Here is a 23462-nt window from a genome sequence, read left to right as displayed (position 1 = left end):
GCCCTTCCTGCCCCTCCCCTCCCCCCTTTCCCAACTGTGCGTGCTGCCCTGAAGCGTGCAATAAAGGTAACAAGATTTCACCCGTATCTAATCATTTATTTTTTAACCCATCCCCATCCCCCCCGACCTGGAAATATGTTTGCTAAATGTGAGTTCTTTAGATGGGCATTTGCATTTTGCGAGCAATGTTTCTGGTATATTTTTTTAAGTGACGCTGATTCAGATTTTACCGAAATTGTGTGGTAATCCGTGAATTAATTCTTTCTTTTAACGCGCATTTAATATTGATAATTTGTATCGCATTTCATGCTTGTTTCATTTCTATGCATACTTTACAATTTGGCTTCTTCTTTGCCAATACTTTACGTGGCGCCAGCGTTTGTCTTGTTAACTGACGGCAGGATAATAGTTTCAAAGTGTAGTGGAAGCAAATAAATTGATATTGAGCTTCCATTATATGCGTCTCTTGGTCATATTACGGCTGCAATTATTGCGTGGCGGGAACGTTATGCACGGCAGCGGACACTGGGAGGGAGCATGAATTAAGGGAATTCATCCCAGCGTCGCTTTTAGCTGAGCGGGCGATTTGGCAAATTCGTCGTTGTCCAGTAAGTATAATAAGAGGAAAGAATGCTTTGTGACAGTAGTGAAAGCAAGGCTCTCGCAGTTGAGTGACGGTGTCGAATTAATGGATGACTGATTCCCGAGCGTTCGATTCGTACAATGTTTACGTACTTATAACTGCATTACGAGTGCGGTAACCAATGTCTCGACCATAATTCGAGAGAACGGGCATTGATCACTCGTCATCGTGAATGGAAGCTTTTTTTGTACCGCTCTCATATCTCGTGTGGCAATCCATTTTAATTGATGTTGAATGGTGATTATTTCTACCCATCTTTCATCTTAAAGAGATTAAATCCAAACCTCCTTGAGGAAAGAAAATTTCCAGTTTTTTACCTCAAGTAAATATGGGAATAATGTCATGAATTGGATTGTATTAGGTGGATAAATGTTTGTAAAAAGAAAACTATTTTAGTTTGGGAGGATATGTAAAAGATTACAAATTTCTACAGATGAAACGTGACTGAATCATAATTGACTACACTTAAGTTAATTTAGAAATAAACCTAACAATTATTGTTGAATAAGTCGTTACTACACATAAAAAATAGAAAAATCAGAAGTGTCACTTTGAGAAGGAAAAATCAGTCTATAAATCACAGAATCATTTGTGTTAGTGGCAAAAAGAGAAAGATGGGAAAATTTATGGGAAGTAGCATATTTCGGTTAAAATTTTGAAACTGTGGAATAACTCTTAATAATATAAGCTGTGCTGAAGAGGCAGATGAAGTGTAAAATGGATAATGAGGATGATGTGAGCAAGATGAGAGAGAAAGAAATTTTCGGGCGAAGGAGATGAGGCTGCATGGCGAATATATAATATATAATATATATATATATATACTCCTTGATCAAAAATTTCCCGGAATTTATTCAGAAAATTAAAAATACAAGTTTATTCATCTAAATCTATATTGTCCCCTTCAAAGTAATCCCCATCGACTGCAACACACTTATGCCAGCGCTTGATCCAATCCTCGAAACATTTTTTATATTCGGTTTTCGGTATGTCCATCAGTGCTTCCTGCGATTTTTCCATTACTTCCTCTCGGCTGCTAAAACGCGTTCCCCGTAATGGTTTTTTAACTCGATTGAACAGAAAGAAGTCACAGGGAGCCAAATCAGGTGAATTCGGTGGCTGTTGGATGGTATTTGTTGCATTTTTCGTCAAAAAATTACGAATAATGATAGCACTGTGCGACGGTGCGTTATCATGGTGCAAAATCCACGAGTTTTCTGCCCACATTTCTGGTCTCTTTCGGCGAATTGCTTCACGCAAACGTCTCATAACGCCCAAATAATACTCTTTGTTTACTGTCTGGCCTTCTGGCAAAAATTCATGATGCACTACACCGTTGTAATCCATGAAAACCGTCAGCATTGCCTTCTTTTTTGACTGAAAACGACGTGGTTTTTTTGGTCTCGGCTCATTTGGTGAACGCCATTCACTTGCCTGATGTCTGGATTGCGTGTCGTACTCATAAACCCACGTCTCGTCTCCAGTAATGATCCTTTTGATGAATGTGGGATCGGATTCAGCCTCGCAAATCATGTCTTTTGCGACGTCAACACGGTCTCTTTTTTGCATGAAATTGAGGTATTTTTGCTGCTACACGACGGAAACCCAAATCATTAACCACAATGTCTTGGGCGGATCCATAGGCAATGTTCAAGTCCTCCGCTATTTCTCTGATGGTTAATTTGCGGTTATTGACCAACATTTCTTTTACTTTATCAATTTTTTCACCGACTTTCGATGTCGATGGTCTGCCACTGCGTTCATCATCTTCGATTGACTCACGACCACTTCTGAACCGCTCGTGCCACTGGTAAACGACCGTTTTTTTTAGAGAATCGTTGCCGAAACACTTTTCCAACATTTCCAACGTCCGTGCGCCACTAAATCCGTTTTTTACGCAAAATTTAATACAAGTTCGTTGTTGCAAATTTAAATCCATTTCTGAAATTGTAAAAAATCGCCAACACACACAGAGATAGATGTACTCTTGGCTACGTAACTTTTGCAAATGTCAAGTTATGACACTAAGATTTAAAGGGAATATCAACAACAGATGTACCAATTTAACAAAAAAAACAGAACTCAAATCGGAACGATGGGAGCGCCACACGGTGGTTATTCCGGGAACTTTTTGATCAAGGTAGTATATATATATATATATATATATATATATATATATATATATATATATATATATAACGCTTCAGGCTCAGTAACGGACAATGTCGAAGAAAAAATCTGGAAATCCGGAAAAGCCAGGGAGAGGATGTGGAGGGGTGCGAGGGTGGAAGAGCCATTTTATGCCAACCGTCGATGTGATTGCCCACACCAAAAGGATGATGGTCGCGGCGAACGGTCTCGCGGAATTAATTGAATGCCAAGGGCTCAACCCGTATATCACATATGAATGCTTCAATCTGCCTCGGATTTCGGGATTCGTCGCCGCCGCCGCCCCAGGCGAGGCTCTCGACGCGGCCAACCCCCTCGACGTCGCGCCATTCGTGCCCGGCGAATACCCCGCGCGTGTGCCAGGTCGAATTCGCCCGGTGTCGGCGTTCGAGGGATCCTGCGGGCGGGGAGGAGGGTCGAGAGAGAAGCATCACTCCGGAGTGATCATCAATCAGGAAGAGATGCACACGGGAAGCGCAACAGAAGCCGGAACATCCCCCCACTCCACCCCCGCGGCCGCCTCGTTTTGAGAGGGCGCTCGAAATGTATTTCGCCGTGTGCAGGAGGGGCGGGCGGTGTAGGGTGAGTGGAGGGGAGGGTCGTCACATGCAACGCACGCCAAGTGCTCCTCCCATTCGATGTCCGGCTATTGTTTTAATACCACCATCAGCGTCGTGTTTCCCGACTCGCTCCCTTTCCCTCCCTCTCTCTTCCTCCCTCCCTCGTGGGAGTGCGGAGGAATTTCGGCACTTGAAGCGCGCCACAAGCGTGTAATCATGTTTTTTATTCGTGTTGTAATCGGGCACACCTTATCGGTCGGTCACCTTAACATTGATCGCCTTAAATTTGCAACATCGCGGGGAGAAACGACCCTGAGAGCACCAAGAAATGATTCACGTCCATTTTCAATCCTCTGCTCTTGCCAAACTCTCCCACTAAGGCATTAGTGTCCTTTGCCTCTTTGTGTAAATGTTCTGAATACTACCATATATATACATATATATATATATATATATGTATATATATATATATATATATATATAAACATGATGATAGATTTTTAAAACATAGAAACACAAAGAAAGGACACACCTATGTAGTTTTAGTTTTGACGTTTCGACGGCACGGCCGTCATATTCGGATTCTGATACATCGTATACATATTCCTATTTAAACATATGTGTGTATATATATATACAAAAATAATGTATATGTATAAATATAGACACACACACGCATATATATATATACATATATATACATATGCATATGTATATATATATATATATATATATATATATATATATATATATATATGTATATATGTATATATACATGATGTACACATACGTTACATTAGGATTTAATGAAACTTAGGATTATATTTCATTCTGATTGTTGTTTTTGTCATGTATTTCCATTATTTTTTTCATTGGAGCCCTTAATATTTAAAATGAATGCCTGTATCAATGCAAGCAAGATGCTTTTGTGGTAGAGTTACTCTATTTCTGATGATAAACCTTTTTGTATTTGTGATTTTTTTGGATGATAAGTTTTTTGCGACACTATTTTACTATGAACCATTATAAGTTTTGCTAAAAATAATTCAAAAATCCGCTAAAGAGAAAGATGGGACAAGTGATGAATTTCTCACGGTTCACCTACCCATTTCGGACGTATTTTGTGTATGAATATGTATGAATTATTTTAGATCAAAATTGAAAAATTAGAAATAACATGAAGAGAAGAATTTCGTTAAGTGAAGATGCATTCACAGCAAGGAGATAATATGAGGGAAGATTCATGTGTAAAGTGTAAAGAAAAATGTGTGAAAACTTAATGATGGGCCGTACTCGTAGTTGTATCTATGGTTCTGTGTATGAGGAAAGGGAGTTATGTTGGATTGGAGGATTTGAAGATATTACATTGGAGAGGAATGGAAGTAATAAAACAGACGAGAATGCGTACAAGTTATAAGTTCTAGGAATGGTCGTGGAAGGGAAAAGGATCAGGGATAAATTCGAAGAAAGCAATCAAAGTTGGTGCTGACAATGGAATGTTTCATTCCGACAGGAATACGTTCCAGGAAAAAGGGCAAGTCTTTAAGGATGTTAAAATAAGGGATGCGGAGCGGAGGGTATTTGAAGCAAAACAATGCTTAGGTGTTATAATAATGGTCATGTTATTTAGCTGCGTGCCTATGTCGAATTAGTGTTCTGTAGTGGAGCTACATAGTCCGAGGAGAACCACGTCATTGAGTAACGCTGCTTTTATCATTAATATACCTCTGATAAAATCGATGACCCTTACCATAGCACGCGTACAAACGTGCAGAACTTGTGTTGTTTCTGTAATTGTCTTCATGCAATCTGTTTGCGTAAGTTATTGTGCCGAGAAATCCTTTGGATGGAATCAGATGGCGTCAAAACTTTAATGCGGGAGCGATTTCCTCAGCAATACACGCGTGTCCGTTTGCGCATGAGTTGAGTGCCGATAGTTCACGCACGCTGCGAGTAGGATCTCCGTCGTATATCCCTTAAAGCCCATCCCCCTCTCCCTCCCTCTTTAACCCCCCTTCAACCCCCTGTCCCCCGGAACGCGCTCCGACGTGCTCAGTTCCCACGGCCCCGATCTCGGAGGAGGCAAGCATCCCCCGCCGTCCGACCTCCTCCCTCTCGCCACTTATCCGCTCACCCTTGTGTCCTGTTCCGGCGTCGGTTGTCGACCCCTGCCACCCCTAGCGCCCCTGTCGGCGACATTTTGCCCCCCGCACCCACACCGCCACTGCTCCCCGTCTGCTCTTCCCCGTGTGTGCCGCCCGCCAACATCTTGTCTCGTGTCATCCCCGTCATTCGTATCCACATATACGCAATTATTGCCCTGGGATAAAGTCGCACATGTGTTCCGTCTCGTACGACTCGGCGTAGGATGTTTGGGATTTGCCCAGTCGGTGCTACTGTTGGAACGTGTTAAGGGATTATGTCCTTTCAAAACGACCCAATCGACGGAAGCAATCTGCCTGCTCCAGGAATGCACTCAGATTCTTCGAGGGGTTGGAGCCATGGAGACAACCTTTCCTTTCGCAAATGTGTGTTAAATTTGCTTCCAGATTAATAACTTTAGATGCTATAATAAAGCAACCACTTTTGACTCAGAGGACCCATACAATTAATTTATTAAAATTGGCTATTTTCCACAACATAAAAATTTTGATTTTAAAAAGGGTGATGACGTAGTTACATTGAAACCGGACGTAGAAAATTTTATTTTGTGGAAAATGGAGATGATATTCCACTATGTAACGCCTGAAACATTTCTTTTTATCAGTAGACCTAGTTTCTCATCCGACGTAAGCGTCACAATCATAATATCAATCATCTATTCTACATGACTGTGTGGTCCATATATCTCGAGTTGTGAGTGCAATGATTTTCAAAGTGATCTTGTGAACATTTTTTGGTGAATTTATCGCATGCTACGATTGCTTTCTACGATACCACGGCTGATTTCACGAATAAGTTAGATTGTTTTCAACATTTTAAATGTGAAATATCTAAGAGTAAAATATAATTAATTTATGTTGATAGAATATGCATTAAATAAAACACTCAATTCATTCTGATTCAGCAGGTTTCAATTATTCACTCATTTGACGTAATATATAGGTTAATACTATATTATAATAATCATCCAGATATATAGTATTCTCCCTTGATCTATTTTCCTCGGCGAAATCGGAATAATTCTTGAATCTACGCACTTCCTACTCACAGGTGCCCTGTTTTCGAAATAATATTTGAAACTACCTGCTCGTAATTTTATTCCGTGGTACAACGATGGTCATTTGTTGAGTTTATAGACGGTTAAAGAAGTTTGTGTCGCAGTTGCGCCGCGCACATAATTTCATCTCCCGGCGTATGAACTGGAGGAAAATTCAGCACCATATACGCTCTACCCATCCGATGTTCTGTGAAAAAAATATTTCACGCTTCAGTTTATGGGGCACATTTAGGGACTTGCTCTTTGTCTGAGTAGTTTTTTTTTTTAAAAAAGTACCCAAAAACAGACCGCAAAACTCCGCGAATAATTAACGCGAAAAAAGGACGAGATGGATGCCTCATGTTTCCTCTGTTTTAATTGCCTCCCGGCCGCAATTTACTAATTTTTCGTCCCATTCCCATCCGTCTCTTCTCTGCATCTTGGAATTCCAACCATTCTCCCCCCCCCCATTCCCTCGCTACCACCAGAGCACAAGCACCCACCCCACCCTCCCTCCCTTTACCTCGTCACCTTTGGGGGTAGCACTGCGTATTGAAAAATAAATTTTCAAAAAAAATTATTTTCAGTTATTATCATCGAAGGTATTAGAAGTAATACGGGTGATAAACGGGAACATATCGTAGTTGACATCCTTTTGGTAATGATTTTGGAAAATGAGAATCTGAAGTATCATGTGACCATGTGAGCCATTGCTGGTGTCTGGACTCTCCCCCATTCAGCCGGTGGACCAGTTGCGGCAGTTTGAATTGATGAAAGTTTTACAGGTCAAGCCCTTTTTTCTTAATTTTCACTTGTCCTAAAAATAGATGTCGCACTAAGGATATGCATCACAGTTAGTCGTCACTTATGTTAACTCTCGGTGATAATCACATCTTGACATTTGATGCATTGGCTATCAATCGAGGACGTTGCTATATAAGTATATCTTGGTGACCAATCGGAGGAGCTAAATATTCCGTTACTTTCGATAGAGTAGTATCGTAGAAAAATTTCTGAAGTGTAGCGTTTTTAGTGTTTTGGCCCTTCATCCCTCTGCTATAATATCACTCTCTTTCCCTCGCGGCCGACGTAGTCGTGCTTTATGCCTCTGCTCTCGGACCTCCATCTTCCCACGTCCGGCCGTGCCCCCTTCGCAAGGGCTTTAATTGATGCAATTTATTTCCCCATGCCCTCCTCCTCTCGGAAAAAAGGGACCGTGATTAAAGCAAGTCCTCCTTCCCTTCCCATCTCGACCTCCTCCCGCGGTCCTTCCTCTGCCTCTCCGGTTGGCTCTCTTCCGCTCCGGCGTCCCCACTCCAAACCTCTCTGAAGTACGCGCAAATCTCTCTTTTTTTCCTTCCCCTCTCTCCTCCTCTTCCCTTTCTCACTTGCCGCAAATCCTCGGAAGGCGGGCGAGAGGCTTCGCGGCGAGGGAACGGCGAGGAGGGGGGGAGGAGAGGCTCAGGAGACCGGGGGAACGAAAGCGTTGCGGCCGCGAGGCGCTCGCTACAATGGCGAGAAGCACCTCGCGGGTCCCAACCGTCTCCGCCGCCGCTCTCACTCCCTCCCCCCTCGCTCGCTCCTCCTTTGGAAACGAAAACCCTTTGAGACACTCCCGATCACCCCATCCCAAATACCTCCCGACCCGGGTGCAATAATCTTTATTTGTGATTCCGTCCATCGTCTTCAGATTCCAATTTTTTTGCTTCCGTAATTAAAACGTAAGGATATTTTTATCTTTCAACCCAATTTTTTTAGTTGAGAGACGAAAAGGGTTTATTTAAGCTAAGAATAATGATTACTTCCAATAAAATTATTTCTGTTTAGCTGTAACCATCATCATCTTATAATATCAATCCGAGGATTCGTCTGTTGGATATCTCCGTCGCCTGTTTTCAGTCTATCTCTTCAATCTCCTTCTCGTCTCCTTGGACTAACCTCTCCGCGATTCCATTCTCTTAGTTCATCGCCATTCTTCCATTGATTATACATGTATGTTGAAAATAATTGACCCGAAAATCGGAGTATTCGACAAAGGCTGTTTATTCATTTTGAAACCCTCTCAACGGTAATGAACCATTTTATCAATGATCTGCCATTGTGTGTGTGTGTATGGATTTCGTTTCCACGATAATTAAAAAAATTCATCTTTAGCTTTTTAAGAGGGTTGATAAATGAGAATACGTATTAGTCAAAGCTGAAATTAGTTGCTTTAAACGGTAGACGCGTCAAATTTGAACGGAATGCGATACATTCCTAGTGAAAATAAGATTCAATTAAGTTTCGTCCTTCTAAGCATGAACAAGACTAGACGTAACTATCTTGGTTACCTTACTTGACTATGTAACTGACTTGGTTACTATTATTATTTGAGCTCTGTTAAGATAGTCCAATAAATTTACGCTAAAAGATCAATCTGCTTTGTGACTGTCTCGTGATAGAAGCTGTCCGTTTGCTCAACTTACAAACTGATTTCATGTAATCAAGGTATCACCCGGATTTATCGAAGAGGAACTGGACGCAGTGTGATAAATAAAACTCCCGTAAAGTGCGAAGACTTTTGTGTGTTTATTTATGGCACCAAGTAACATTCGTGTTTTTAAATTGACTCTTCTAAAATCAACGGGAGATTCCGCCAGCTATTAAATGGCGCGAAATTGGTTATGGGAATCCTTGCACTTCATATGAGTGGTGTTATTGCAAAACGTTGAAATGTGCGAGGTAGAGTGAATATATATACCAATTTCGCGGAATTGAAGCTTTGCTATTGGACTTCGGAAGGAATTCTTTGTCAGTGAAATAATAATTATTTGTTACAATAACTACTCCAATTTCCATGATAATCATCAAAGCTCTTTTTTCTATATTGAACGTGTTTAATATACGGAAAGTGATTGCTTTCATGTTGAAACATGAAAATTCATTTTTGCAACGGAAATAATTTTTTCCAGTATGCATTGTTATCAGAATAAAATTGAAATAATATTTTTTCATTTAATTTCAGCGTTGAATTTCGAAGTGTTTTGTCACTTTTTAGAAACTTTTTCCTGCTGTAGAATATATTGCCTCCCGTGCTGCTCGTTCAGAATGCCGAAGGTGATATTCGCTTGAACATGTACCAGTAATGAAACCATCCACATTCAGATCAATAAGGGGTACAAGGGGTTTTGGTTTTTTTTCCTCTTTCGGTGCATGACCCGAGCGAAAGAGGGGCAGGAGGTTGACGGAACGTGACTTATCGAAAATGCCACCGTCGCCATTATTCCAATTCATTTTAAGTCTCTCGAGGAATCGATCGGGGCCCTCGGAGAATTTCGAGTCTCCTTTCTCCGCGAGTGCTTTTCAATTGACAGGGGTTTGTAGACTGACTTTGAACAACTCTTCGCTTGTGACCCAATTTTTTCGGTGGGAAAACGAGATGCAAAAACGCATGCTGGGGTATCGACGCAGTATACTTTTAAAAGCATGGCGTCTGCCTTGCTCTTTCAATGCGTTTCTCGAGTCTATGGAAAAAGTAATTAAAAAAAGAAAATGACTTTTTGCGGACTACAAATTTGAATATGCATCACAGCGTGATCATCATTGAAACAAGATCGATTTTCTCAGCTAAAATCGCAGCGTTTTTATTTGATTTCCGAGGTATGTTACATTGAAATCACCGCTATGGCTTAGATTTTCGTGGTGATTCCGCAGAGATTGGCATTTTATTTAGGTGGCAAAATCTACATACTTATATAGTTTCCAATTTGATGTTTTCAGAATTTTGTAAAAACTTGGAATTCCCAAAAATATTTTGCAAAGGTTTTCTAAATCTCCAGGATAAAACCCTTGACCTTCGACACTCTTAGTACTACACCAGGAGAGAATAATCCATTCCTATGGGCTGCAGTAGAATATTTTGGGTACAGTTAAAACTAATTTAAACAACTTTCATTCGCGGTTATATTTTGGTATATGGTCGGATTGATTTTGTAATTTGAGAAATGAGTAATTTCATTTTCACTCCTAGCTCGAGGAACTTAGTTTGCGTCGATAAGGAAATTATATCATAGAGTGGCGAAAGATTTGAAAATTTAACTAAAGCCTACTTTCCCCACGACGATGATTTTCCTCAGGCGTTTAAACCTCGACCGTTTGCGTTTCATTCACCGCTGGGGGAGCACAGAGATGAGGTTTAGGCGTGACGTGTGCACGCATGTTGGCCATCCTCCAGATTTCATCGCTCTTTGTTTCGTTTTGTGAAGCCTGCCACCTTCACTTGTTTGTCAGGCGCTCCAGTGTGTGTCCTTGCCGACTGGCTTTGCGGACTGAGAAAGATATGTTTCAACCCGGAGAACATTTATAATTAACGTTGTTTCTTTCCGAGAAACTATCCTCTCAAAGCGAACATTTTAATGACAGTGTAAAATTAACGTAACGAAATTTTTCCTACCATCGCTTGTTTTGTGCATAACCGGAGGAAGTTAGGAGGATATAATGAGAAAAGTTCAAAATTTAACAAGGTACACATAATGCACGTCCATTCTTAAGATGCAGAAAATATCCTGTCGTCATTTGTCGCCCTGCCCCCATCTCCTGCATTGCATTTCTTGCATGCTATCTTATAGAAACACGATCACTTAGTCCAAAACTGCGTTCATTGCTAAAAATGTTTTATTGATCTAGCATTCGTCCGAAAACAGCGCATTTTGGCCTTTAAATCGGACTATTAAAAATGGTAAAAAATGCAAACACCCAAACCCTAGGTGTAGGAAAACCCACCTATGCGGGAATCGAACCCGCGATCCTTGGAATGAAAGACGAGGACGTTACCCCACCGCCACCGGGGTCGGTTTTAATCACGGAGGAAAGGTTTCGTGTCCAGTATTGAGTAAATTTCAAGGTAAAATCTTCTATTTTATAGTATTAACATGAAAAACTCCAGGTTAATGTGTTTCCCAGAGTACCATATAAATTTAGGAACCCATAGAAGTAAATATCAAGAAAATTTAAACTATGAAATGACAACCCGCATTTCGTGCGACTCAAGTATCCGAGGAAAACATTTTTACCACGAACAGTAGCGCATTTCCTACTAGAGAAAACAATCGTTTCCCCTTTGATGACCACGGCAAGCATAAATTTGCACAGACGGCTTACGTTTGAGTGTAATTATTAGCTAAGGGAAAGGCCGGAAACGTTAACTGATCTCCAGTTTAACAGGCGGAAATTTTTTTGTCACATTTTTCATCCGCTCCTTTCCCTCGAAAACGTTTTTGAGCGACGTTTTCAACGAGGTTGAGTGCCAAACAAGTATTCATGTCCTAATGACACGGCTTCCGCCACTTAAAAAGATAAACCACACTCGAGTCGTCGCTGGACATTTCACCTCGCCTACTCAGTGGTCCCAGGGATTAAAAAAAAGGAACATAATTTTTAAGGGAGACAGGGATGGAGAGCAGGGCGGGCGTTTAATAGAGCAACCTCTTTTCTACATGAAAGGGAAAATGAAAACCTTTGGTGGATAAGCTATAAAAAAAGATAGATATGCATAGATAGCGTCGACACCATTTGGAATTTAAAAAACCAAACTTCTGATAGAATGGTGAGATTTGTCATTTAAGACCATAATAACTCTCATTAATTTTTCTCTTGAAACTTAATATTGGTAAATATGAACAAGTATAATCAGTGCCAACTTGAATTTCATTAAAGTAGAACTATAAGAGAAAGTTACCTTAGGAAAATAAATCTGTCGACCTCAGTCACATATATTTTTCCTGAATGCGGTAAAAATTTATGAAACCTGATGCACCCTGTGGCTTTTTACATCTGTTTGTAATGTTCCTCATTAAGGCTAATAAATATAAAATAAAACTGGATGGGGAGAGAGACATACGTCCGCCTATGGCTGACCAAAGGGACGTTTCGCCGACCCTACCGCGGTCGGACAATATTATTATGATCCCCTATCGTTCGTTGAAAAAATGACATCTTAAATCTATTTGTTCTACACTTAATCTCTCTAATTTTATTAGCATGATATCTCCTACAGCAGTCCGATGGGAATAACAATGCATTTTCAACACCACTGCTAAAGAGACGCCCTTCCAATTAATGCAAGAGGAGCTGATATTAATGCAGCTTCTCGGGGAAAGTTTGGTTCCTTGAAAATGCTCTGGCAGCATTAATCATGAGAGTGCATTCATGTGGAAAAGATTCTCAATCGTTTTCCTTTATAAAACACCGTATTCCTTTGAATTAAAATATGGGGATGTTCCCTCATTCCTATTCTCCAGGATACAGCAAATTTCAAAACACCACTCCTGATTGTGAAGTGGAAATGAATCAAAACATTTGCCTCAGTCCTCACCCGTCGAAGGAATCAAGTCTTCGCCCTGTTCTCATGCGCAGAGCGTACTCACCAGTCCCTTGATAGCACGCCGAACGAGTATGACCTCAAGTGCTGAAAGGCGGGAGCTCTGGATCCAATCGCATTCGTGCCCTCTCCTCGCGGAACTTTCAATTCCTAAGATGAAATCGGCCGAATGGGGAGGGCAAAAGAAGGGACCCACTAAGAAACGTGTCCGCCCGAGGGAGTCGTAGGTCTCCGCGAAGATAGGAGAGGGCAGGAAGACCTTCTTCAGAGACCACTCCCGTCCCTCTTTGGCGCTGGAAACGGGGCTTTTGAAGGGGTTCCGTGGTGGGTGCTGATGAGATGACCCCATCTCATCCTCACTCCCCGCCGAGATACGTGGCGTGCGTTGAGGGCCCGCATACTGTGAGCGAGAAGAGGCGCGGCGTTTGGATTCGAACCGCGGTGGGGCGTTAAAAGAGCTCAACGGCCCTTCCTCCGGCCCCCAACTAAGGGTTACCAACCCTCCCCATCCTATTCCCCCCCCACCGCCACCCCTTTCGCTTTTCCGCTCGGTGTCTACCCTGTTTGGGGGGGGGAGGGATGAGTCGTGGTAGGTGGTTGGAAGGTCCGAGAGTTTTTCCGGGCCAACTCTCTCTCCTCCTGCGGGCCCTGCCCGACCCAATCCACACCCCTCCCCCCCCTGGCATCATCACAGTCCCCTGCGTCGTCGTCATCATCATCGCCAGAGCGCCGCACACGCACCTATTTAATTAAACCTCGGGTCAGGGGTGGCCACTCGCTCTCCCGCCCTATCTCCCGCCACTCATTAACTTGGCGGACATGGGTTTGTGAGTGTGTGTGTGTGCGTGTGCTTGTGTACATGTACTCGTACGTATATGCATAACTGGGAGTGGGCAGGAATTAGGGGATTGGAAGAAAGGGGGGCGCGCATTTTGTGTAACGGGGCGATGTGAACAGTGGAAATTCAGTACCCCGAGCAGCGATGATTGTTAACCAATAGTATTTTTACAATTAGCGAAGGGGTCGGACTTGTTTTACCAATGCTCTCATTTATTTCCTGCATCGTTGTCTTTTGGATCTCGCAATTCGGTGACCAATTGTATATCTAATTGCTGTAACCGATTGCTATTGCTTTTAAAGTGTTCAATCAGCCAACATCATTATAACCTGACTCTCATCATTTAAGAAATAGTAACAGTTGAATAGATTTGTTGAAGGGTTTGAATACTAGAATATGTAAACCAATCAGACATAACTTCAGATAATAATCAGATATTTACCGAGTTTATTTTTAATTAGTATTTACGTGTTTACAGTGTCAGGGTTCACTTCGTGGGAATATTTAGTATCTGTATTGAAAGACTTGGTACATTTCCACAGAATGTATTTTGTGATACAATACGTTTCACGGACTTGCACTGATGTTACCGCAACGATTCCGTGAGTTGGTAAAACGCGTTGTGCCACACAATAATTTCTTTGGAAAATTACGAGAAAGTGTTTTGGCATGGATAGTAAATACTTTGTTGACAAATTGTAATCGGAATAAATATAAGACCAGTATCACCAATTTGGGGAAATATGACCGCAAATTGAATATTAACCCGATGGTAGTGAACTACTTATACTAGCAATGACTATGAGGTCCAATGGATAGAAACCCGTCCAAGCTGCTCAGCGAGTCATCATTCTCGGAGAGTTCGATTTACCTGTTTCCATCGCCGGCCCAATTCATGCCTAAATACTGTGACGAAGTGATCTCAAAAGTGTTGTGGCTACTCTAAAATTGAAAGCAAAACTAGGACGAAATAAAATTCACTCGAGGAGCAAGAGCCATAGAATGAGGGACTAGAGAGGGCAAAGGGCTCTGAGGAGAAGAGAATGAAAGGGGTGAGAGAGGATTTCCCGTCCAAGGGCACCCCAACTAGCCGATGCAACAACCGTGCGATAATTTCGTGGGGGGGCGTCCGTCCCTTTGGTTTGTGTTGTTGGCGCCGTGGCTCGGTCCCTTCATGCTATGGGCGGTTACCCAACGGGGTCAACGGACGACAGGTTTAGGGCGCTGGAAGAGGGCCGGAAAGGTCGCCGTACTGCTGGACGGCTGGAATTGCTTTTCAGCGTATTTACGCTTGGAAAACGTTAAAAAAAATACTTTTTTGATTAATCGCCATCCCTTTTAAAAGTTAGTCATTCGGAGATTGTTTTTTTTATTCTTACTGCTGAAAATAGAGCTTTAAATAAAAATAATGAACTACATAATGAGAATGGTTTTGATTATTACGATGATTCCCAAATGCTGAGGCTACATTTGTGGATAGCTGATTAGTGGGAATATCTTAGTTTCTTTTTTTATTTACTTTCTCCGCTTTCATTTATTGCATCAGGTATCCATGTTGGAATTTGTCTTCCGTGGTGTTTTATTGGTTGCCTTCAAACTTTAATATTTATTCTTCTAGGCGCTGGTGAAAGCTGTCTCATATTTAAGGAAGGAAAAACGACTTTGCGTGAATTAGAGTGAATTAACTTTAAACCATTTAAATATCTTTCAGGGCTGATTTGTGCATAATTATGACTGGAATACTTCGTGTTTCAAATTGGTTTGCTTATTTTATTAAATCCTTAATGGGATAATATGATTTGAGTATTTAAAACGATTTCTTAATTTCGAAACCGTACCTATTTTTGGCTGTAGTGTAGCGCCCATATTATTGCTCGCTGACAGTAGTATCATGTATCGCGTATTCTTGTTCTGCATTGTAGTAATGCAAAGCGCTGCAAAAAATTTAGGTAATAAGCCTTTAATAATGGTTCCTTTTGCTTTTTAATGGTTGGGTTGTTTGAGAGATTGTTCATCATGTACTTGCTAACAAATTTCTTTTTCTGTATTTCAGGTCCTAAAGTCTCACGGATATATTCATCGCAGCAGAATTGGTAAGGATAAACACGCATAATTTTATCTATTACATTCTTTCTAACTCGTTAACTTTGCGTAATAGTTCGGTACAACTGCCCTGGCTAAAGTATTAATCTCGAGGAAAGATCTTTGTATTGATTATTGAAAACAATTATTTTGAGCCAAAGTAATACATAATTAATTAGCTTTGTAGAGTAGTATGTGTAAGTATTTTCGCTATTTTCTTCGAATCTAAATGTTGCAATTCCCAGTGAACGGAATTTAACCCTTTCATAAATGCCTTGCGGTCCAATATATGTCAAAAATCATCCCTAATCTTGGGGCGCGATGGCTTTTCTGATGCTGGAAGGGGTCACCACTACTACTGCTGCAAGGAATTGAACGGGGAAGTTGAGTAGGACAAAGTGGGTCGTGGTATCATCGTGAGCGTATCTGTGTAGGGGATGTTATGACGGCGCATCCGACCCAAATCGATGGTTTTTTTTACTCTGCGTGTTTTCTTCCGTATCTTCCAGTTGACGGGCTGGGAAACGAGGTCTGGGAAATATAATATGGGGGGTGGAAATCTTAGTTTGGCTCTTCACTGTACTCAACTCTACCGTATGTCGTGCTCCGAAGTGTGAAATTCTCAGATTTCTAACTCTTTTGCCGATGCAACTGGTTACGGTGGGATATTTGCCATTTGGCCAACCGGAGGGTCGTTGATTCATATCCCACTGCGGACGTGGAAGTTGTTTTGTCACTTTGTCTTTATGCTTGGAGTTCACCGTTGGCATGACACGGTCTTCGTCTTCTCAGTCCCCCAATTGCATAAAAAGCGGATACATTATTACTTGCGACTCTTCCCGTAAAATGAATGCACTCTTTCATTTACTGTTCTTGTCGTCACATTCTAACCCATTTATAGAGATCTAATAAATGATATTGGTTCATGTCAGAAATGGAAGGAGTTAATTCATCGGAGATAGGATTGGAAAACTTTCGATGTGGCATCTCTGTGTTGTTCCTGGTTGTATTCGTGATTGCCATTTTTAGCTCCAGCTTCCTCGCAGCAACAACATCGCTTAGCTTCTCGTTAAAAAAAAATTATGTAAAATACGTTAAACTGCTAACGTTTGTCGAGAAGTCGTAGGGCGCTGGCGAAAATCCCGATGGGGACGTATCCCCAATTTCGAAAACGTAACTGCATCCAGAGACGCCCGCTTTACGAGAGTTCCCTGCGAGCAATGCGCCCTAACAACGCATGATGCGAAAGGTCGTGGGGAATGAAAGCCCTCGCAATGGGTCGTGAAGGGGATGAAGGAGGGTAGAGGGGCGATTTCGATACAATTACGTCGGACTCCCTCAGACCAGGTCTCGTGAGAGCCCGCTCCAATAGATGGCGTGTCTGCACATGCTGGGAATGGCTTGCGGGTAAAGAGGATAATAATTGTTGGTAAAGTAAAATTTGCATTCCGGGGGGTGTGTCCCATGGCTGTGATGTGAGAGGGGAGGCGATGCCCGCTTGAGAGGTGGGACGAGCGGTGGCAAGAGGCGACGGACATCTGCAGCCTTGGACACCACGCGAATATGAACTGTCTTTCCAACGATTCCACCGTTCATTTTTCTATCGACTAATTCTAATGATGATGGGATCTTATATCACATAAATCTAAAGGCCTCGCGATCTCTGAAGATTTTTCAAAAACTCCGTCATTTATAAATCAATTCCGAAGAGCAGTTTTGTTTTAGATATGCGTATGATTTCCCTGCAGAAGCTTGTTACGCACTCAAGCCAGTCATTAAATAAAGTTTTGGTTTTAATTTCATATTTTTGTTTTTTGTGAAAAAAATCAACCCACGCAGAGAGAAAATAAGTACATTTAAATGATTTCTCAAAAAATATTTTATTTTCTATTGGCTCATAGCGAGATTTAAGTTTTAATTTTTTTTCACGAATGATAAGGGATCAGAATAACATTGTCCGACCGCTTTAGGGTTATATTCGGGTCAAAGTTAGTCTGGTGTGTAGTCACCTCCTGCCACACACCCTAGCGGTGACTTGCTACTAAAATATCTAAGTTATATTTAATTGAATAAACTTAATATTTATCTTACATCTCTTGAACGCTCTCCGCTTGACGTCACATTTCATGTAGCTCCTCCCTCCATGTGCCAAGCCTTCTTTTCGGCCGTGGTCAAAGTTTTTAACCCCTGTACGAACAACATTCAAAAGTGCAACTATCACTGATTTCTATCTCGGTGCTTTTGTTCTATCTCTATCGATTCCGTACCACCTTGGGCACGAGCTAACGAGAGAGAACCTGTGCGATTCCTAATAAATAGCTCCAGCTATAGAGTCCGATAAACCTCTCTTCCCCACGGGTCCCTCCTTCAGGGAGCAAGACGTTGCTCGGGGTCGGATTTAAGCAGTTGCCGAGGAGATTGGAAAGGAGGGAAATGTTTTAGGAGAAGAGGAGGAGTCGGAAACGAGGGAAGAAAGAGAAAAGAGGAGAGTGAAGAGGAACTAATTTAGAGGAGAGGTTCCGCAGAGCAATCTCTTTTCCAACCATTGAATTCCCTCGTCCACCTCTCCCTTTCTCTTCTCCTTTTCCCACCTCCCTGCATAGGTCATGTTTTCGTTTGCCCTGCTTTTTCTCAACGCCCTCCAAACCATCTCTTTCCGTTCCTTTCGTTCCTCCAAATCGAATGGCATCTCTCTTTTTTTCCCTTTTTTTCTCCAAATCCGAAGTCCTCTCGTTTTTTAGTAAATTAAAAAAAAGGCGGTTGGCAGGCGTCTGCGTTTGCTCCGATGCTCTTCTTGACGATGTAGTTGCATCATAAACCACACTTCACACTTCTCTCTTATCCTTTTCAAAATACTGCTGCAGCCTAATCCTTTGTCCTAGTTTTACTTTTGGCAAAAGTCTAATTTTTTTCACATGAAGGACATGGAGATTTTCTGCCTTGTTTTTGATAAAATATTGATGTTTTAAATGAATGGGTGCATCTGTTTCAAGAACATAATATTATTGTTTCTTCTAAAAAAACAAATCAACGGCATATTATATATATTGACCGCACATATCCCTAAGACCCGAGTCATATACAAGTATTTGAGTGCGTTGTCTACAAAATAATGCCTTGCGTAGTAAGAACTTTACTTTTTAAAAACATGGACAGCATTTTGGAACAGTGACTAGATATGAATATCTGGAATAATAGATAACATTGATAATCTCTTCAAGGCTAGTATACTCAGCGCACACGAGAGATTTCCCATGAATGGAACCACACTGTTGACACTTCATCAAAACTTCACTCAATTTCTGTAATTAATGGAAATGTTTAATGGCAATGAATTTGTTTGTGCACACAGCTTTTTAGTAAAAGAATCGAAAGGAAGAAATATGAGCTTCATTCATGAGGTGCTTTTAATCCGCGTCTCGCTCTATCTTGCTTGAGCATGAGAAATAAGGACGAAACACCGCTTGGTTCCTTCGCTGCCGCGATTCGCAGTATTTTCTTGAGCTGATCACTTTTGCAATTTGTTCCTTCAATGTAATATCACATCTAGTAATGGTAGTTTTGAAATACAATTATTATCATTTGGTTATCTATAGTTTGAGGTAAGTTTTTTAGATGAACACAGGCTAAACATCGCTTAATTTCAAGTTCACCCCCGCCGAATTCAACGTCTAATTTAACCTTCTACTCTCTCTGTCCTTAAGTCTCGATAATCTTCATTTTGTTTGCAGCGAAGATATTTTCGAGAATATTGAGTAAATTAGCAGAATATAATCAATCGTTTTTAGAGACGAGGGCCATTTAAATTCACGAAAAATATATTATTATTATTACTGGAATTTCTATTTCGGATGGACAATTTCAAGATTTTATTTCAAACAAAGTTTCAACTACTTTCATTCTCAGGGTGGTGTCATGCAGGCATTATTTTGTAAAGATTTTGAATTAATGTTGTAATAAAATGATGAAAGCAGGTCATCATTTACCATTTATTATTAACTAACCATGGTTTTAGCACACAAAATTATTACTAGAGTAAATAACACTCTCATCATAATAACACTGTGCAGTAGCCATGTTGAAAATTTACGTTGAGGGTGGAAATTGACTTGAATTTAATATTATAATGCCTTAATTCGTTTGCGTGGATTGATCTCCAGAGCAGTTGGTCCCTCCATACAACTCGTTTCTTCAGATCAAACAGAATTTCGCGTCTTTGACTATTCTGAAGTTGTATCTATGGCGATGTGGTTTGTTTTGGTGCGTTTTAATTTTGTGACCAACTTGTAAACGCAGAATTAGCCAGAGAAATTCCTCTGGAGTACAGTCGTGCATCCTACCGTTCAACTTCTCGTACGAGTGGGGATAATGGCACCGCAGAAATGAGAGCGTTTGAAATATAATTGGGGGACATGTTCATTTCAATTTAGCCTCAGGGGCCGAATGTATTCCTTTCCCCCTCTTTCTCAATGCTGCGCAAAATCTCATTCTGGGACATTAACATACCTTTCAGGTCTCTCTCTCGGGAAACGATGCGGCCCGAGAGCCGCACCCACCCTGTAACAACCGCGTTCCACCACGGTCGGCTCGCACCTCGACTTTCTGCCGTCGGCAACCCCTTTCGCCCACACGCCTCGCCCACACCCCCCCACCCCGTGGCTGTTTGTCCCTCTCCCTCCGGAGGCTGCGTTATCCTTCGAGTTCGTCGAGACGTCTAATTCTTAAAAGAGTCTTTTCATTCGACTCTTTATTTCCGACGCCACCCCGTCTGAGAAATTCGGCCGGCGTGAATCTAATTACTCGAGCCTCGGCGCACGGGCGCGGAGAAGAGAGAGAGAGATTCCGAGGGGGGGAGGGAGAAAGTAGTCGCGGAAAGGTTTTCGAGGGGAATTAATTAATTCACTCGTTTATCAGGGAAGTTTTGGCAAATACGTTCCTTAATTTTCTCTCTCGTGCGAATTGCTTCGAAGTGTAGTTGTGGTAGTCGGAGCGGAAGTCTCTGCAGTTAGAAAATATATACATATTAGCGCTCATATTGTTAATTAAGAATCCGATTATGATATGTCCACAACGTATAAGAACCTCTCAAGACTCTCCGTCGCTATAAGGAAACACGTAAAACTTAAGTTTTCCGAAAACTGGCAAAATAATCAGCAATGGTAATTTCCACAACCGTCCCGTGAAACATTTGGAATAGTAGCATTGGTATATAGGGGAGGCGACCGACAGCTGAGGTCATCGGCGCCATAGGGGATGGACAGGAAAGGATGAAGGGTGGAGAGAAACCCGGCGTCGGCATTAGCCTACACTTGACGAAAGGTGCCAAGGGGTCCGCGGCTTAACGTCCCATCCGACGGACGGCGTACTCACTCAAAGTGCTCTCCAGAAAGCACCTCAAGTAGGGATCGAGACACCATTTAAAAATATTCAACACCGCCGGGATTTGAACCCGGGCGCTCTGGGTTGGAAGCCAGTACAATAGCCACCGCACCATCTCGATGCTATTAATCCTAGTTGTTAACCCTTTGTTGCGATGATTAATATTTTGAAGAGTTTCTACAAATTTTATTCCGAATCAGTTAAAAGATTAAACCTAAATTTGAAATGTATTGAGGTTATTTTTATCTACAAATCAGACAAATGAAGCGAAGTTGAGTTTCGGCCATGATTACGCTATTCTCCTAACAATGTTTCATATTACTCATTTCAAATAATTGTAAGCTCTTGCACACACAAGTGGGATAATTTAAGGTGGGATTTAATGATATCTCCTTCTAGGTTCATTGAACGTTCGCCGCCTGCAATATGTATGCAGTAGACTTATATTTCCAAATTTAACCATTTGAAAATTAATCAACATTTAGGTCAAGTTTTTTACTTCCGCGAATGTATTCATGCAAATGTGGTTTTCTTTTCATAATTCATAGAGAAAAAAATTACAATCTCCACGAAAGCATGATATCCTTCGACTGCGTCGGACGTTTGTATGCAATGCTTCCGTTCTGCTGGGTTCCAAAATTACGTACGATCGCCTCCGTGCTAACTCGCCGTTTGCACCCGGGCTTTCCAAGAGCTTCTTCACATCGTTCTTCCATTGTCTCTTTTCGAATGGTGGTCGCCCTCCCTCGCAGAGCCCCCCCCCCCTGACCCCCCCACCCGAGGTGGCTGCCGAGGGTCTCCCATTCACGCCCTAGCCATCGATTTATTCTTCTCCTACCGCGGCGTAACCCCATTCCATTTCTGTGCCCCCAATCATATTGCTCTTGTCGGCCTGTCACTCGCACAATGAGTGCTCGCTCGCTCACCCTCCAGCGATTAATCCTCTGGGGTTGTTTACAGCAGTGCACAGCAACGCCAGGAGAGCACGGAGACTCCATCTCTCCCCCACCACCACCCCTCAACCTCCCCTTAACTCTCGTTTGAGAAAACTTAATGAGATCCCGTCTCGGTGAGAACTCAGTGGCCGAGAGAGTGCTTATTCCGCCTCGCCGTCGAGGAGACCTTCGCTGGATTGCGTACTAGAAGAGCTCGTATCCGTGTTTAAAGAACGCTTAATGACGCTAATGTTCAAAAGGCAATAGGTAGTAGCATGGATCTCACGGTTTGACACCGCGTCGAAAGTGTGGAGTCTAGAAAAAGGACAATATTTTTCGTGGATCGGGAACAAAACTTTTCTTCGCGCTCGGTGAACAGCACTGGGAATATAGTGTCAAGTCTTGCGATGATGGAAGCAATCGGAAAATGAGTTCACTTTGTTCGTTAAATGCTGTTTTTTTCACTTAATTAACTTAATTGGGATGGCATTTACAAGGCTTTACATTTAAACTCAAGTGTAGAAAAATTTAGCAAAACGAGTTCCGATCCTGATGGTGAATGTGTTCACTTCTTTAGGGCCACCATGGTACTCTTTCATCATTCACGGTTTAATTTTGAACCGGATGTTAAGTCAATAATTCTTCAACCTGGCAACCAGAAGCATAAGCTTGTGATTTCTGCCAGGGAATGGATGTTTTTTACGTGCTCTAGGATTGGTAACTAATTTATTTGGTGCGATCTGACCTTGGCCATAGGAGCGTCTAGAACCGAAAGTTACCATTCGTCATTGTGTGATAGCAAGGGTAAATTCTCTTCACTCTCTATTTCTCCCGCTGCTTTGGCACGGTTGCAATTCAAATAGCTTTGGCGGGTGACTTAGGATAGTATGAGGACAACGCACCCTCTCTTGTAAAAAGAAAGGTGTCCTTTGGAGATTGAGTCAATGCACCGCACCCAACAATTCCAAGCGCTGCTCAAATGCTGCCAATTGAATTCGTAAGTGTTTTAGAACGCCCCTTAATAAGTGGGCACAACGTGAAAGTGACCTTTTATTTTTCAACCTCAAGATTATCATTTCGTTCATGAAATTGACTTAAAGCGTTTTAATTTCACGTATATAAATAAAAAAAATATTATCCGTTCGCAGTAAGAAGCAGTCAGAACTGTCCGAATTTCGAACAATAGCGCATACACCTGCGATATGATGGTATGGCTTCCGATGGGAGTTTAAAAATAGATTATTTTTCTAAAACCATGGAATAGGACATTTAAAAAAATTGGGAAAAACATATCATACG

At 41.7% G+C, this 23462-nt stretch overlaps 1 long non-coding RNA gene across 1 annotated transcript in view; it reads left to right on the top strand.

The window, feature by feature from the left end:
- LOC139694352 (uncharacterized) overlaps positions 1-23462 on the top strand; it is a 532868-nt gene that overhangs the window by 302457 nt on the left and 206949 nt on the right. The window contains exon 4 of the long non-coding RNA XR_011702121.1: positions 15821-15860. This is a non-coding gene — a long non-coding RNA (uncharacterized lncRNA). The remainder of the gene's footprint in view (positions 1-15820; positions 15861-23462) is intronic.

The sequence above is a fragment of the Hetaerina americana genome, unplaced genomic scaffold (genome assembly GCF_022747635.1).
Source record: "Hetaerina americana unplaced genomic scaffold, ioHetAmer1.1.p SCAF_5, whole genome shotgun sequence".
NCBI lineage: Eukaryota > Metazoa > Arthropoda > Insecta > Odonata > Calopterygidae > Hetaerina > Hetaerina americana.
This window is presented reverse-complemented; position numbering and strand designations above follow the sequence as displayed.